This window comes from Macaca nemestrina, chromosome 17 (assembly GCF_043159975.1).
Source record: "Macaca nemestrina isolate mMacNem1 chromosome 17, mMacNem.hap1, whole genome shotgun sequence".
NCBI lineage: Eukaryota > Metazoa > Chordata > Mammalia > Primates > Cercopithecidae > Macaca > Macaca nemestrina.
In genome coordinates, this window is record NC_092141.1 from 53,643,586 (window position 1) to 53,657,344 (window position 13,759).

Sequence of the window (13,759 nt, forward strand, 5' to 3'; positions counted from 1 at the left end):
AGCAAGACTCCATCTCAAAAAAAAAGAAAAAAAAAAAAAGACTTCCGTGAATAGCTGTGCTTGGTGGTGTGTGCCCATAATCCAAGCGGCTTGGGAGGCTGACGCTGGAGGGTCACTGGAGACCAGGAGCTTGAAGCTGCAGTGAGCTATAATCACACCACTGCACTCAGGCCAGGGTGACAGAGCAAGTCCCTATCTTTAAAAATATATATTATATAAATTGAAAAAAAAGAACTTCCTTGAATAATCCCACCCACCTGTGATGTTATCCTGGTTAGTAAATAATCGTGAGCGATGGTATTGATTTATGTGTTCACATAGGCAACGAGCACTTGTCAGGCATTTATTATTGTGCCTCGCATGAGGCTAGGCAGTCGGAGAACAATGAGATAACACAATCTAGATTTTTAAGGACTTCATAGTGCAAACAGTAAGACACACTAAAATAATGGGTAAGATGTGCTCTAATCCTGGCATGTGAAAAGTTCTGGAATATAGAGGAGAGAAGGCTGAAAAGTGACGGGTGCAACCTAAGACTCTGGCCACTGACTAGCAGTTTTCCAGAGGAGGAAGAAAGGGAAAGGCATTTCAGGAAAAGGCCAGCATGAACACGCACATGAAGCTGCACGCAGGTGCAGAAAAAGGGGTAGCTGTTACTCTTCTGGGGCTAAGTAGGCAGACCCTGGTTTCTGCCACCCCTGCTAAGTTTAATGCTTTCTGAGGACAGATACAAGGTGTTCAAACCTAAGTTGATAGTTCCCTTCTCCCCTGATCCATTGAGTGGCAGCCTATTTTTTCTGACTGTAAAATGGACTACAAGAGACAATTCCTGCTTAGAGGGTGCCCTCTCTCGGTAAGCGTGCACATGCAGTGTTTCTCTCCAAGAAGGAAAAAGATACTTCAAATTGCCTATAGTGTCACCCTCATGCAAACCTATAAAGAAAACACAGTTTCCCTGACAGGTCACTTTAGTTGACAAGAAGAGTAAAGGTGAGGGAAAGAGCCATAGACTGAGTAAAACTGGATCCCACAGGACTAGCAACCTGATCATAAAATCAGTGGATTGCACCAAATGTTCTTAGTCCCTCCTTTCTCTGATGTACCCTGACTTCTAGAAGCTACGGCTCACTAGATCTTGGCTAAATTTAAAATTCTCGCTACTTAAACCATATTCTGAGAAGTTAAGGACTGTGAAGAAACCAGAGAATCCCCACCAGGAGAGAAATATTGTTTCTGGCTGTGGGCAGCTTTCATCCCTGAATGTTCCGTAGCAGCCAGAGATAATTGGTCCAAATAACTTTTCCTTTCTCTTTTTCTCACATTCTAGCAGTAAAAATCCTTTTTGAAGATGGTCAATAACATGAGGACATAGAGCAGAATCACATTCTGTTCCTACAAAACACCCCCACCACCATTTTAAACTACAAATCTGCCAAACAAAAGATCATCCAAAAGATACTTTTTGAGTGCATTGCAGAACTGGGAGGGTATCTTCTTCTGAAGTGATTTCATTTTTCAGGCTTGCAATAATAAAATGATCTTAAGAGTTCTGAGGGCCAACAGCTGAGGGGAGTAGAGTCACCGTTGAGCCCTGAGGCTTGGTGGTATCCTGGGACTTGGAAATTCCCCACAGATAATTCCAGCAAATGCATTATTATAGGGGAAAACAGTTTCTGGAAGTGGGGAAGGAGACTGAGAGTGTGGGGAGGGGAGAGAAATGAGCCAGAGGCAAACTGTGTGTGGTCATGTGGGAAAAAATTAGCTTATTTTTTCAGTTGTTGCCCAAAGAATGTCACTGGTGATATAAAGAAGTGGAAAATGAGAAAACTCCATGATCATCCAAAAGCCATTATTGTCCATTTCCTGCTCCTGATGGGAAGGAAAATTGGACCATAAATCTTAGACTTACACATGGTCGTGGTCTCTTAATGCCCTCTGCTGGCAGGGAGGCAGACTGCAGCTGCCTGCCCTGTGTTACTGTGGACAAACTGCATAGTACCTCTAGGCTTCATTTCCCTCATCTGTAAAATGGGGATAATAATAGTATTTCTCGGCCGGGCGCGGTGGCTCACACCTGTAATCCCAGCACTTTGGGAGGCCGAAACGGGTGGATCACCTGAGCTCAGGAGTTCAAGACCAGCCTGGCCAACATCGTGAAACACCATCTCTACTGAAAATGCAAAAAAAAAAAAAAAAAAAGAAAAGAAAAGAAATAGCTGGATGTGGTGGCACACACCTGTAATCCCAGGTACTTGGGAGGCTGAGGTAAGAGTATCGCTTGAACCCGGGAGGCGGAGGTTGCAGTGAGCCGAGATGGCACCACTGCACTCCAGCCTGGAGGACAGAATGAGACTCCATCTCAAATAATAATAATAATAATTAATAATAATAATAGCATTTCTCTTACAGAAATGTTGTAAAGATTAAAGGAGCTAACACATATAATTCGTTCAAAATGGTGCTAGCTATAAATTAGAATGGCCTTGTTGGCCACATTTATTTCCTTCCTCTATCTCCACTGTTTTTTGTTTGTTTTCCTAAGTCAAAACAAATCAATTACAGCTCTGTAACGGTGTGGTGGCTCACGCCTGTAATCCCAGCACTTTGGAAAGTCGAGGCGGGTGGATCGCTTGGGCTCAGAAGTTCGAGACCACTCTGGCCAACATGGTGAAACCCCAACTCTACTAAAAATACAAAAATTAGCAGGGCATGGTGGTGTATGCCTGTAATCCCATCTACTCAGGAGGCAGAGGCTGGAGAATCGCTTGAACCCAGGAGGCAGAGGTTGCAGTGAGCTGAGATCGTGCCGCTGCACTCCAACCTGGGTGACAGAGTGAAACCCTGTCTTAAAAAAAAAATCAATAAATTTCTGTTACACTTTCATTATGTACAAAGTATCATATATAGTAGATATTTTGTCCCTATCCTCAGTGAATTAAATCTATTTTGAAGACATTACACAAAACTGGTGAAAAGTTAAGTCTTAGGAAGATTTGTATAGAATATTGAGTCATCAAAATAATTTTAAGAGAAGTATATTATTCTAAATTAGTTGTACTTACAATGAAATTTTCAGAGGAGAAGGGTAGTGTAAAATTTTATGGGGGAGGTAGGATTTGGACTTGGTATTAAAGATGGATTTCAGGTAAGGATGAACAAAGAAGGCATAAGAAACTAGAACAGCAATCAATCAATCAATTAATCAATCAATCAATGAGGCAAGGTAATGGGAAGGAGAGTTTAGGAAAAGTGGAGAGACAAAGGATGACACAGTTTTTCTAAATATATGTGAATAATGAAAAATAAAGCTGAAAAGTAGGTTGGTGCTAACAGAAGGCTGAGCTAAGAACTAGCACATCTAAATGTTACAGAAAAAAGCCTTCTGTAGACAGGGGAACATAGATAAAAGGAGGTACAGTATAGAAGTCACAAGTGCAGGTTCCATTGCCACAGACTAGATTCAAGCCTTGGCTCTGCCTCGTAAAAACATACGACCTTGGGCAACTTCCTCAACCTATCTGTGCCTCAGTTTTCTCATCTGTAAAATGGGCTGATAAATTTCCATAGAGTTGCTCGGAGGATTGGATGGCTCAGTGCGTGTAAACCAGTTCAAAGAGAACTTAGCACATAGCAAGCTCTCAGTCCATGTGAATTGTAATGATGACAATGTAATGATAGTCTGCCTCTTAGGTGATCCTCCACTAATCCAGTATTGAAGTCAATCCTAGCTTTATACAACTGCTACTAGTAATAGGGCACCTTTTTCTCTAGCTTTATACAATTGCTAGTAGGGATAGAATACCATTTTCTCTTAGTAATAATGGACTTCCTGAAACCATTGGACCCTTAGAAACTTTTAGTGAGCTAGAGAAATGCAAACCAAAACCACAGTGAGATACCATCTCAGACCAGTCAGAATGGTTACTACTAAAAAGTCAAAAAATAACAGATGCTGGCAAGGTTGCAGAGAAAAGAGAATGCTTATACACTGTTGATGGGAGTGTAAATTAGATCACCTATTGTGGAAAGCAGTGTGGTGATTCCTCAGAGAGCTAAAAAACAAATACCATTCAAGCCAGCAATCTCATTACTGAGTATAAAACCAAAGGAATAGAAATCATTCTACCATAAGGACACACACTGTGTATGATCATTGCAACATTATTCAAAATGGCAAAGACAGGAATCACCCTAATGTCCATCAACGACAGATTAGGTAAAGAAAATGTGGTCCATATACACCACAGAATAGTGTACAGCCATAAAAAAGAATGAGATCATATCTTTTTCAGGAACATGGATGGGGCCGGAGGTCATTATCCTTAGTAAACTAATGCAGAAACAGAAAACCAAATATTGCATGTTCTCACTTACAAGTGGGAGCTGAATGATGAGAATTTATAGACACAAAAGGGAACAACAGACACTGGGGCCGACTTGAAGGTGGAGAGTGGGAGGAGGGAGAGGAACAGAAAAAATAACTATTAGGTACTAGGGTTAGTACCTGGGTGACAAAATAATCTGTACAACAAACTCCTATAACATGAGTCTGCCTACGTAACAAACTGCGCATGTACCCCTGAACCTAAAATAAACCTTAAAAAAAAAAGAAAAAGAAAAACTCTCTTTGGAGGTTAGATATTAATATGTTATACTCAAAACTTGAAACAACTTTTCTGAAAAAAGAAACTTTTAATGAGCTTATGTTTTCCATTCGGCTTCATATAAATAGAGCCAGGCACTTTGAAAGCCCAACTCAAAATATTGCTTTTCCCTAAAGCTGGATGTATTAGTCGGCCAAGACTGCCATAACAAAATACCAGGTATTAGGTGGCCTAAACAGCAGAAACCTATTTTCTCACAGCTCTGGAGGCTCTGGAAAGTCCAAGATCAAGATGTCTGCAGGTCTGGTTTCTTCTGAGGCCTCCGTCCTTGGCTTGTCTACAGCTGCTTCCTTGCTTTGTCCTCACATGTTTTTTTCTTTTCTGTGTTTTTTGTTTTTTTTTTTTTTTTTTTTTGCTTTTTTGAGATGGAGTCTCACTCTGTCACCCAGGTTGGAGTGCAATGGCACAATCTCGGCTCACTGCAACCTCCGCCTCCTGGGTTCAAGCGATTCTCCTGCCTCAGCCTCCCAAGTATCTGGGACTACAGGTATGTGCCACCAAGCCCAACTAATTTTTATATTTTTAGTAGAGACAGGGTTTCACCATGTTGGCCAGGATGATCTCAATGTCCTGACATCGTGATCTGCCCACCTCAGCCTCCCAAAGTACTGGGATTACAGGTGTGAGCCACCACGCCTGGCCCCTCACATGGTGTTTTTGCTGTGCATGCACATCCCTGCTGTCTCCCTGTGTGGTCTAATTTCCTCCTCTTCAAAGGACAACACCTTAATGGCCTCTTGTTAATTAATCACCTCTTTAAAGATCCTCCCTCCAAATGCAGTCACACTCTGAGGTCCTAGGGGTTAGGGGTTCAATATATGAATTCTGGAGAACACAATTCAGCCCAGAATGTTAGATTAGGACCTCTTTCCTCATTATAATATTTCTCTAATCCCCTGTCAAGATCGTTTTTATTACTGTTATCTCCAAATATTGGAAGAGATATGTTTGTGAATGGTTTATTCATCTATTCATTCCCCAAATATATATTCAATGCTTACAATGTGCCTTCCATGCTCTGGGCCCGTGTACAGGGATACAATGAATAAAACAAGCTCCCCGCCCTCATGGAACTTACTTTCTAGTGGGGAGAGTCATATCACAAACAAAATGCATGACAACTCTAAGAATATGTCAGATTGGGATGAGTGCCATAGAAAATAAGCAGAATAAAGGAGTGGCCTAGGGAGGGAGGTGATGTGGCTTGGCTGTGTCCCCACCCAAATCTCACCTTGAATTGTAATAATCCCCACATGTCAAGGGTGGGGCCAGGTGGAGATAATTGAATCACAGGGGCAGTTTGCCCCATACTGTTTTCATGGTACTGATTAAGCCTCACGAGATCTGATGGTTTTATAAATGGGAGTTCCCTTGCACAAACTCTCTTGCCTGCCCATATGCAAGACGTGAATTTGCTCCCCATTCACCTTCTGCCATGATTGTGAGTCCTCCTCAGCCACGTGGAACTGTAAGTCCATTAAACCTCTTTTCTTTGTAAGTTACCCAGTCTCAGGTGTGTCTTTATTAGCAATGTGAGAACAGACTAATACAGGAGGTTTTTCTTTTACAAGGAATGGTTATGGAAAGCCATAAAAGTCATAGTTGAGCAATGATCTGAAGGAAGCAGGGAACCAGCTATGCAGATAATTGGAGAGAGAACATCTCATGTAGACAGAACAGCAAGTACTACGATCCTGATATGGTAGTGGCTTGGAGTGTCTGAAAAACACCGAAGTGGCTAGAGTAGAACAGGTGAGGGAGAAAGTATTTGAAAATGAGAGGACAGGGGTAGGTTAGCCAGCTTGTGCAGTGCCTTACTGCCCTTGTAAGAATGCTGGCTTTTGATGGAGTGAAATGGGGAATTATTAGAAGGTTTTGAGCAAAGGAATAACATGGTTTGATGTGTGTTAAAAGGCTCGCTCAGGTTATCGTGTTGAAAATAGACTAGGTGAGGGGCGGTGGGGAAATCTAAGCAGGTATGCTAGTTGCATTTGTCAAGTCAGGAGGTAACAGTGAGTTGGCAAAAAAAAAAAAAAAGTCAAAGTGGTGAAGATGGTAAAAGAAGTTTTCATTCCCAATATATTTTAAATGTAGAGCCCCCAGGATTTTCTGCTATTCCATATGGTGCTCATACCTCCCTCTCCGGGTTGCTTTCGGCATCCTGACAATTAACACTGTCAAAGTTTTAGTTGCATCTAAGCATTCTCTACATCTTGGAGCCAAGGATACATCTAAAATCCACGCGTGTCCTCCCAAGTCCGATCTACACATCAAATAAATGAACACTAACATTATATAAATCCTACATAGGAAACTAGAGAGAGATAAAGTAGACATCTTTATTCATCTATACCCTAATCACAGGTTATAAAAAGTCCAAAGCCAAAAGGAATGCAGAATGCCTCCAGATGGTATGATATTCAGATAAGGAAATACAGAATGTCATCATGGGTGTGAAACATTTCTAACCAGAAAAGGGAACAAGAGCAGCAGAAAGGAAAGCAGACCAGGGAAGTGATCACATTTGTTATCCCTAAAACAGGGTAGCTAGCATGGTACAATTATTTTTTGTAAGGGTTCTTGTCAATACTTTCAAAAGCAAGCTACAAAACTCTCCTCTCTAATTGCTGAAGTTAAGAGGAATTGGTGTCATTTTTGTTTTTCTTATTTAAGATAAATAAATTAGCCTAGCTCCACTCATCTTTTCCTTCCTTGATTTTCTTTCCTACATTCTGAGATGTTAGTTCACGATATATATATATATATTTTAGATGAAGTCTTGCTCTGTCACAAGACTCCAGTCAGGCTGGAGTGCAGTGGCACAATCTCAGCTCACTGCAGCCTCCCACTCCTGGGTTCAAGAGATTCTCCTGCCTCAGCCTACCAAGTGGCTGAGACCACAGGCGTGCACCACCATGCCTGGCTAATTTTTGTGTTTTTAGTAGAGACAGTGTTTCACCATATTCTCCAGGATGGTCTTGGACCTCAGGTGATCCACCCGCCTTGGCCTTCCAAAATGGTGGGATTACAGGTGTGAGCCACAGCACCTGCTGGTCAAGATAATTTTATTAAGTAAAAGTTATTATTACTACTATTGCAGTGGCTTCCCTCTTATCCAACACCTTGTTTTTGGTCCAGTAGTACTGATTTCGGACTTCTGGCCTCTAGAATCATGAGAGAATAAACTGCCACTGTTTTAAGCCACAAAGTTTGTTAGAGCAACTGCAAAAATGTAATATACCCACATACTTCAGGACCTACAATTTAAGTAGGTGATTTACAACCCTGAACAGCTGCTTCTAAACATTTTTTCACCCTTCTCCATCAAAATCATGAGCTGGCTTGGCATCAGACTTACTCGCCAAATGCCTCTTCTTTTCACAATCGTCTAGGAACCTCCTGACCAGCATTGTCTCACCAAGGACTTGAGCACTTAGCTCACCTCATTCTCTTCCCTCTTACGCTTTTGCCCTTCTTGACAATTTCAGCAACGCTCTGACCCTGCAGATTTTTTATTATCTCAACTCCAAAGATATGCCCTTCTGCTATACACTCTCATGGTCTTCCCTACATCTTGTCATTGCAAATAATTTCAGAATCTCAATTCCCGTCATACTCCTCTTCAAGCACCACTGCCAGTCCTCCCAGTGTGCCAGCTCTTCTTCTCGCTCCAACTGTCTTTTGACCATACAGGGACCACAGTTGCAGTCAATCCACCATTGATCACAATTTCCCGCCACATTCCACCCACATACCACATGCCTTCATATCCCTCCTTACCCAATGTACAGGTTTTGGTGTAGTATCAGAACTATTTCCTTCCTAACACCCTCTTGCCACAACCTTCTGTTTTGTTCACTGACTAACCTCCAATCTGCTTAACCAAACTATCTGCCTACTTTGAACCAATATCTCACTTTCAATTCATGAAAACCCATGTCAAAGGGGAATTCAACACTGCCCAGCACTCCTACCCTACTTCTCTAGGATATTTCTCTTTCTTTTTGCCAAAGTAACTATTTCAAAAATTCTCCTCTTTTAAAATACACAGTACATTTCCTCCACTCAAATTCTGCTAATGATCTTAACTCTTTCCCAGGTGAGAAGAAAAGAAAAAAACCTCCAATAGCAGATGAAACAAACCTCATATTCTCACCACCAAAGCTATTTTAAACCTACTTATTTTTCCTCTCTCTTGATAAATGGAAGCGTTGTCCTTGCCTCTAGTTGGGACCCACCTTTCCATGTTTCCTCTGGATTTCATCTCTGTTCAAGGAACTTTTCCTTCTCTCTCTCGTATTATCATTTCCTCTCTCATACAACTTTTCCTTTTCTCTCTCATATTATCAATTGCCCTTTCACAACTCACAACCCATGGGCTCACATGATGCTTTAATATCACTCATCTAAAACAAAAACAAAACAACTTTATTTCACTGTCACCCTGCTTTCCAGCTATTGCCCATTTCTCTTCAATATTTCACAACCAAACTCTTCAAAATTATTTTTACTCGTGGTCTACTTTTTTACCTTCTTTTCTCCACCTATTTTTAGGGGTTTTCTTTCTCATCCCACCCTATGAAAACCCCTTCTGATTTTAGCAAAATCTCAAAACTAACAGTCAACTGTCTATTCTCATGTTACTTGATTGATCACTCAGCAGCTTTCAACCTAGTTGGTCACTACCTTTGTTGAACCCAGTGCTATAGTTTGAATAGTGTTCCCCAAGGTCATGTGTTGGTAACTTAATCCCCAATTCAACAGTGTTGAGAAGTGGAAACTTTAAGAGGCAATTTGACCATGAGGGCTCTGTCTTTATGAATGGATTAAGGCTTTTATTGTGGGAGTGGGTTAGTTATCAAGAGAGCAGACTCTTGATGAAATGACAAATTAAGCCCTCTTCACGCCGCCCTGCTCTGCTCTCATGTTCTCTCTTGCCCTTCCACCTTCTACCATGGGATGACACAGCAACAAGGCCTTTACCAGATGCTGGCCCCTCAATCTTGGACTTCCCATTTTCCAGAACTATGAGCCAAGTTACCAGTCTCAAGTATTCTGTTATAGCAGCACAAAACAGACTAAGACTCACACTTTCCCCTGGATTTCCATGACACTATGTTCTTCTGGTTTTCCTCTTATCTCTCTGTTCGCTCCTCTTTATTATTTGTTGATTTCTTCTTCTCTGTTTAACATCCAGATGTTGGGATACTGTACGCCCTGTCTTTATCCCTCTTCTCTTCCCAGTGTACACCTCCTTTTAATGTCATCTCATTCAGTTCCGTGACTGTAAATACTACCTATATATTGATAACTCTAAAATCTATATCTGCAACACTAACTTTTCCACTAAGATCTGAATTCACATATTCAGCTTTCTTCTCAGCACCTCAACTTTAATCCTAAGGATTAACTCTTGATACTCCTCCCTTGTTTACTTTTCCTCAGTCATCCACATCACTAAATGATATCTCCATATACCTGAGTTTTTCACTCTGTGACCTTGGTAATAAGAACCATGGAGTCTTTTCAATCAGACATCTCTCAACTTCTTGTTGCTGTTGTTGTTGTTGTTGTTGTTGTTGTTGTTGTTGTTGTTGTTTTTGAGACAGAGTCTCACTCTGTCGCCCAGGCTGGAGTACAGTGGCGCAATCTTGGCTCACTGCAAAACCTCCACCTCCCAGGTTCAAGCGATTCTCCTGCCTCAGCCTCCTGAGCTGGGACTCCCTCAACTGGGGCTGCAGGCATGCACCACCATGCCTAGCTAAGTTTTTTGTATTCTTAGTAGAGATAGGGTTTGACCATGTCGACCAGGCTGGTCTCGAACTCCTGACCTCAAGTGATCAACCCACCTTGGCCTCCCAAAGTGCTGGGATTACAGGCATGAGCCACTGTGCCAGGCCCATCTCTCACCTTTTGCATCTCAATCCCATTTCAGAGACGTAGAAACTCTATTATTTTCCCTGCACTTAGTATGCCTTCAATAATAATGTAGCCCTGGTTTACCTAATTAGCTACCTTTTCAGACATTGTTCTCTACTATTCCAGCATATTGCCGTCAGTGTTATATATGGCATGAGACTTCTCCAGGAACCTGGTAGTCTTTGAAGATATACTGTATAATCAAAGCCCAAGCCTTTCTGCCTTGGAGTGTCCATCTAGGTGATTCCATAGTCTTCCTCCTAAGAGATGGTATAGGTAGTGTTGGGGAGAAGGGTCTTCTTAGGGATATACTAACATGTACGCTCTTGTCACCTTCCTCTTGGAATTCCTTTTTCAAATCTTCCTTAAGAATAGGAAGACTGGCCAGTCACAGTGGCTCACACTTGTAATCCCAGCACTTTGGGAGGCCAAGGCAGGTGCATCACCTGAGGTCAGGAGTCTGAGACCAGCCTGGCCAACATGGCGAAACCCTGTTTCTACTAAAAACAGGAAAAATTAGCCAGGCATGGTAGCAAGCACCTGTAATCCTAGCTACTTGAGAAGCTGAAGCAGGAGAATTGCTCGAACCCAGGAGGCGGAGGTTGCAGTGAGCCAAGATCATGTCATTGAACTCCAGCCTAGAAAACAGAGCGAGACTCTGCCTCAAAAAAAAAAAAAAAAAAAATAGGAAGACTGTTCACATTCCTCACTTTCCCTTTCCTATATTTTGGCCTGTTATATAAACTTTATGCTTTTGGTCTCTTGATACACAAAGCCAATATTTTGTAATTCTAAAAATGGCCTTTGCTTTCCCCACAATGCCTGGCTCAAAGTCTATGGACTTTGTTATAAGTGTACAGAATTCTACAAAGGACCTCAAGAATGATGAACTTGACTCTTCTAGGCTGTATCTCTCCTGAGAGTCAATACCCTTGGAAAAATCTTGGATGATGAAGGAGAAGAGAAATTGGTTCACATAAGTCTTGGGCAGGAGAGAGAGAAGCAATACCATAGCGTCTTAAAAATTTTATTCCCAGCTACGTTGTTTTTCATTGTTTTGTAGGTTTTTATTTCTCTATTTTTCTGTGTCTTCTGAGGAATTTTACTGGGAAGATATAAAAGGCTACATCAGGGGCTTCCAGCCAAGTGCTATTTTAAACCAAAGGTCTCTATTTTTTATAGAAGTACATTTTACATACAGTAATTTTCTTTCATCCCATGCATTTTCTTCATGGAGCCATACCTGAGAAGAAAGGGCCAGGAACCAAGCTCAGGTCTACAAGGGGCAAGCACCAAAATAAAATAGAAGAGGATCTAAAAGGGCTTGGTATATACCTCATGGTTTACTCCAAGCCACATCTGGTTTTATCCACACATTAGATAGGTGGTATGTTAGTTTCCTAGGACTGCTACACCAAAATGCCACAAAATGAATGACTGAATATAATGGAATTTATCCTCTCACAGTTGTGAAGACTGAAAGTCTGGAATCAAGGTGTCAGCAGGGTTGTTTACTTCTGGAAGCTCTGAGGGAGGGTCTGTCCCAGGACTGTCTTCCAGTTTCTGGTGGTGGCCTGCAGTCCTTAGCATTCCATGGCGTGCAGGATGCCTCGCTCCTATCTCTCTCTCTCTCTTTCCATAGCATCTCCTCCCTGTGTGTCTCTGTGCCCTCACATGGCCTGCTTACCAGTCATTGGATTCAGGGCTCACCCTTCTCCAGTAAAATCTCACCCTTAACTAATTATATCTGCCAAGACCCTATTTCCAAATAAGGCCACATTCTGAGATTCCAGGGGGATGAATTTGAGGGGAGACATTATTTGACCCAGTATAGATGGAAGGAAAGACTTTGAAGTTGTGACAAAATATGGCAGTATTTCTCCAGAGGCTCCCAGGTGAGGCTCCCAAGTGAGCCACCCACTTGACTACAAGTAGGAGGCTGAGAAGGTGATCGGTTGAAAGTTAGGTTATGTCCTCTTAGCACAAATTTGAAGGACAAGTGGACTTTTGAAAATCTAGATGGCTAGCATTTGGTTTTATTTATTATTGCCTTGCTCACTTCTCTATCATCTACAGCATCTTTCCCTCTTTCACTTTCCATTCTATCTAGTCAATAGTTCCAGTGGGGAAAAAAAAAAAAAAAAAAAAAAAAAAAAACACCACTAGACTAGAATTCAAGAATATTGCCTTAATGTCTTGCTTCTGTCATTTGCTATATGTTTGGACATGAGAAAGTCACGTCCCTGTGCCTGAATGTCCTCAAATGTGAAATAATCAAACTCCCAATGATTTTTTAAGTAAGTTTATGACATTTTTGCCTCTGAAGTTGACACTTCAATAAGACACTAAGACTTTTGGAATACCGTATTTTATCAAGGAAGCAAGGCACTCTGAAATGCCAGAGATAAATTTTCATCCAGAATAGTTGATATACAAAAATATGTTTATGTTTTAAGTAATAAACTCTACTTACCTGAAAATGTATTTATATGGGACACATATTTTTCTGGTATTATCAAGTAATATTCCAGGCCAGCCATCAAAATGGACTACACTGCAAATAAATACGTAAACAATTGAAGACCCATGGAATACCTGTCCAATGGGTCTCGAATGCTCTATAGAATAAGTTATGCATGTACATGTTTTATTCATATTTTATGCAGTAGAAAAGAGAGATGAGAGGGTGAGAGGGAAAAAGGGAATGAGAATAAGCTCATTAGAATTCCACTGCCTCTTTAAGCTTCAATTTTCTCGTTTTAAAAAATGGGGTTGATAATTCCTTTTTTCCTCTGGGCTCTACATTGGTTATATAGTGTGGTTTCAGTATCACATTTTCAAGCTCTAAAGTGCTTAGTACCTTGTTAGCAGATGGTAAGTGCACAATTCATATTTGTAATAAACGAAGGAATTCGTATTCCCAGACAACCTCAAGGGGTTCTTCTGAAATGCAGCTTGTTATTTTTTTACCTGTGTCACCCTGTCACGCCGATTAGTAACAGCCATCCCAGTTTGCCTATTGCCAAGTTTTTTCTTTATTTAGCAGCCCCTGCTTTGGCCACTAGATGGCACAAGAGGAAAGTTCCTTAAAGACAGCAAAAGAAGGAAACACGGGTGAGGTTAGCCCCAATATGAATAAAGGAGCCATCCGGGTTAATTAAGTAAAACAAGCACCC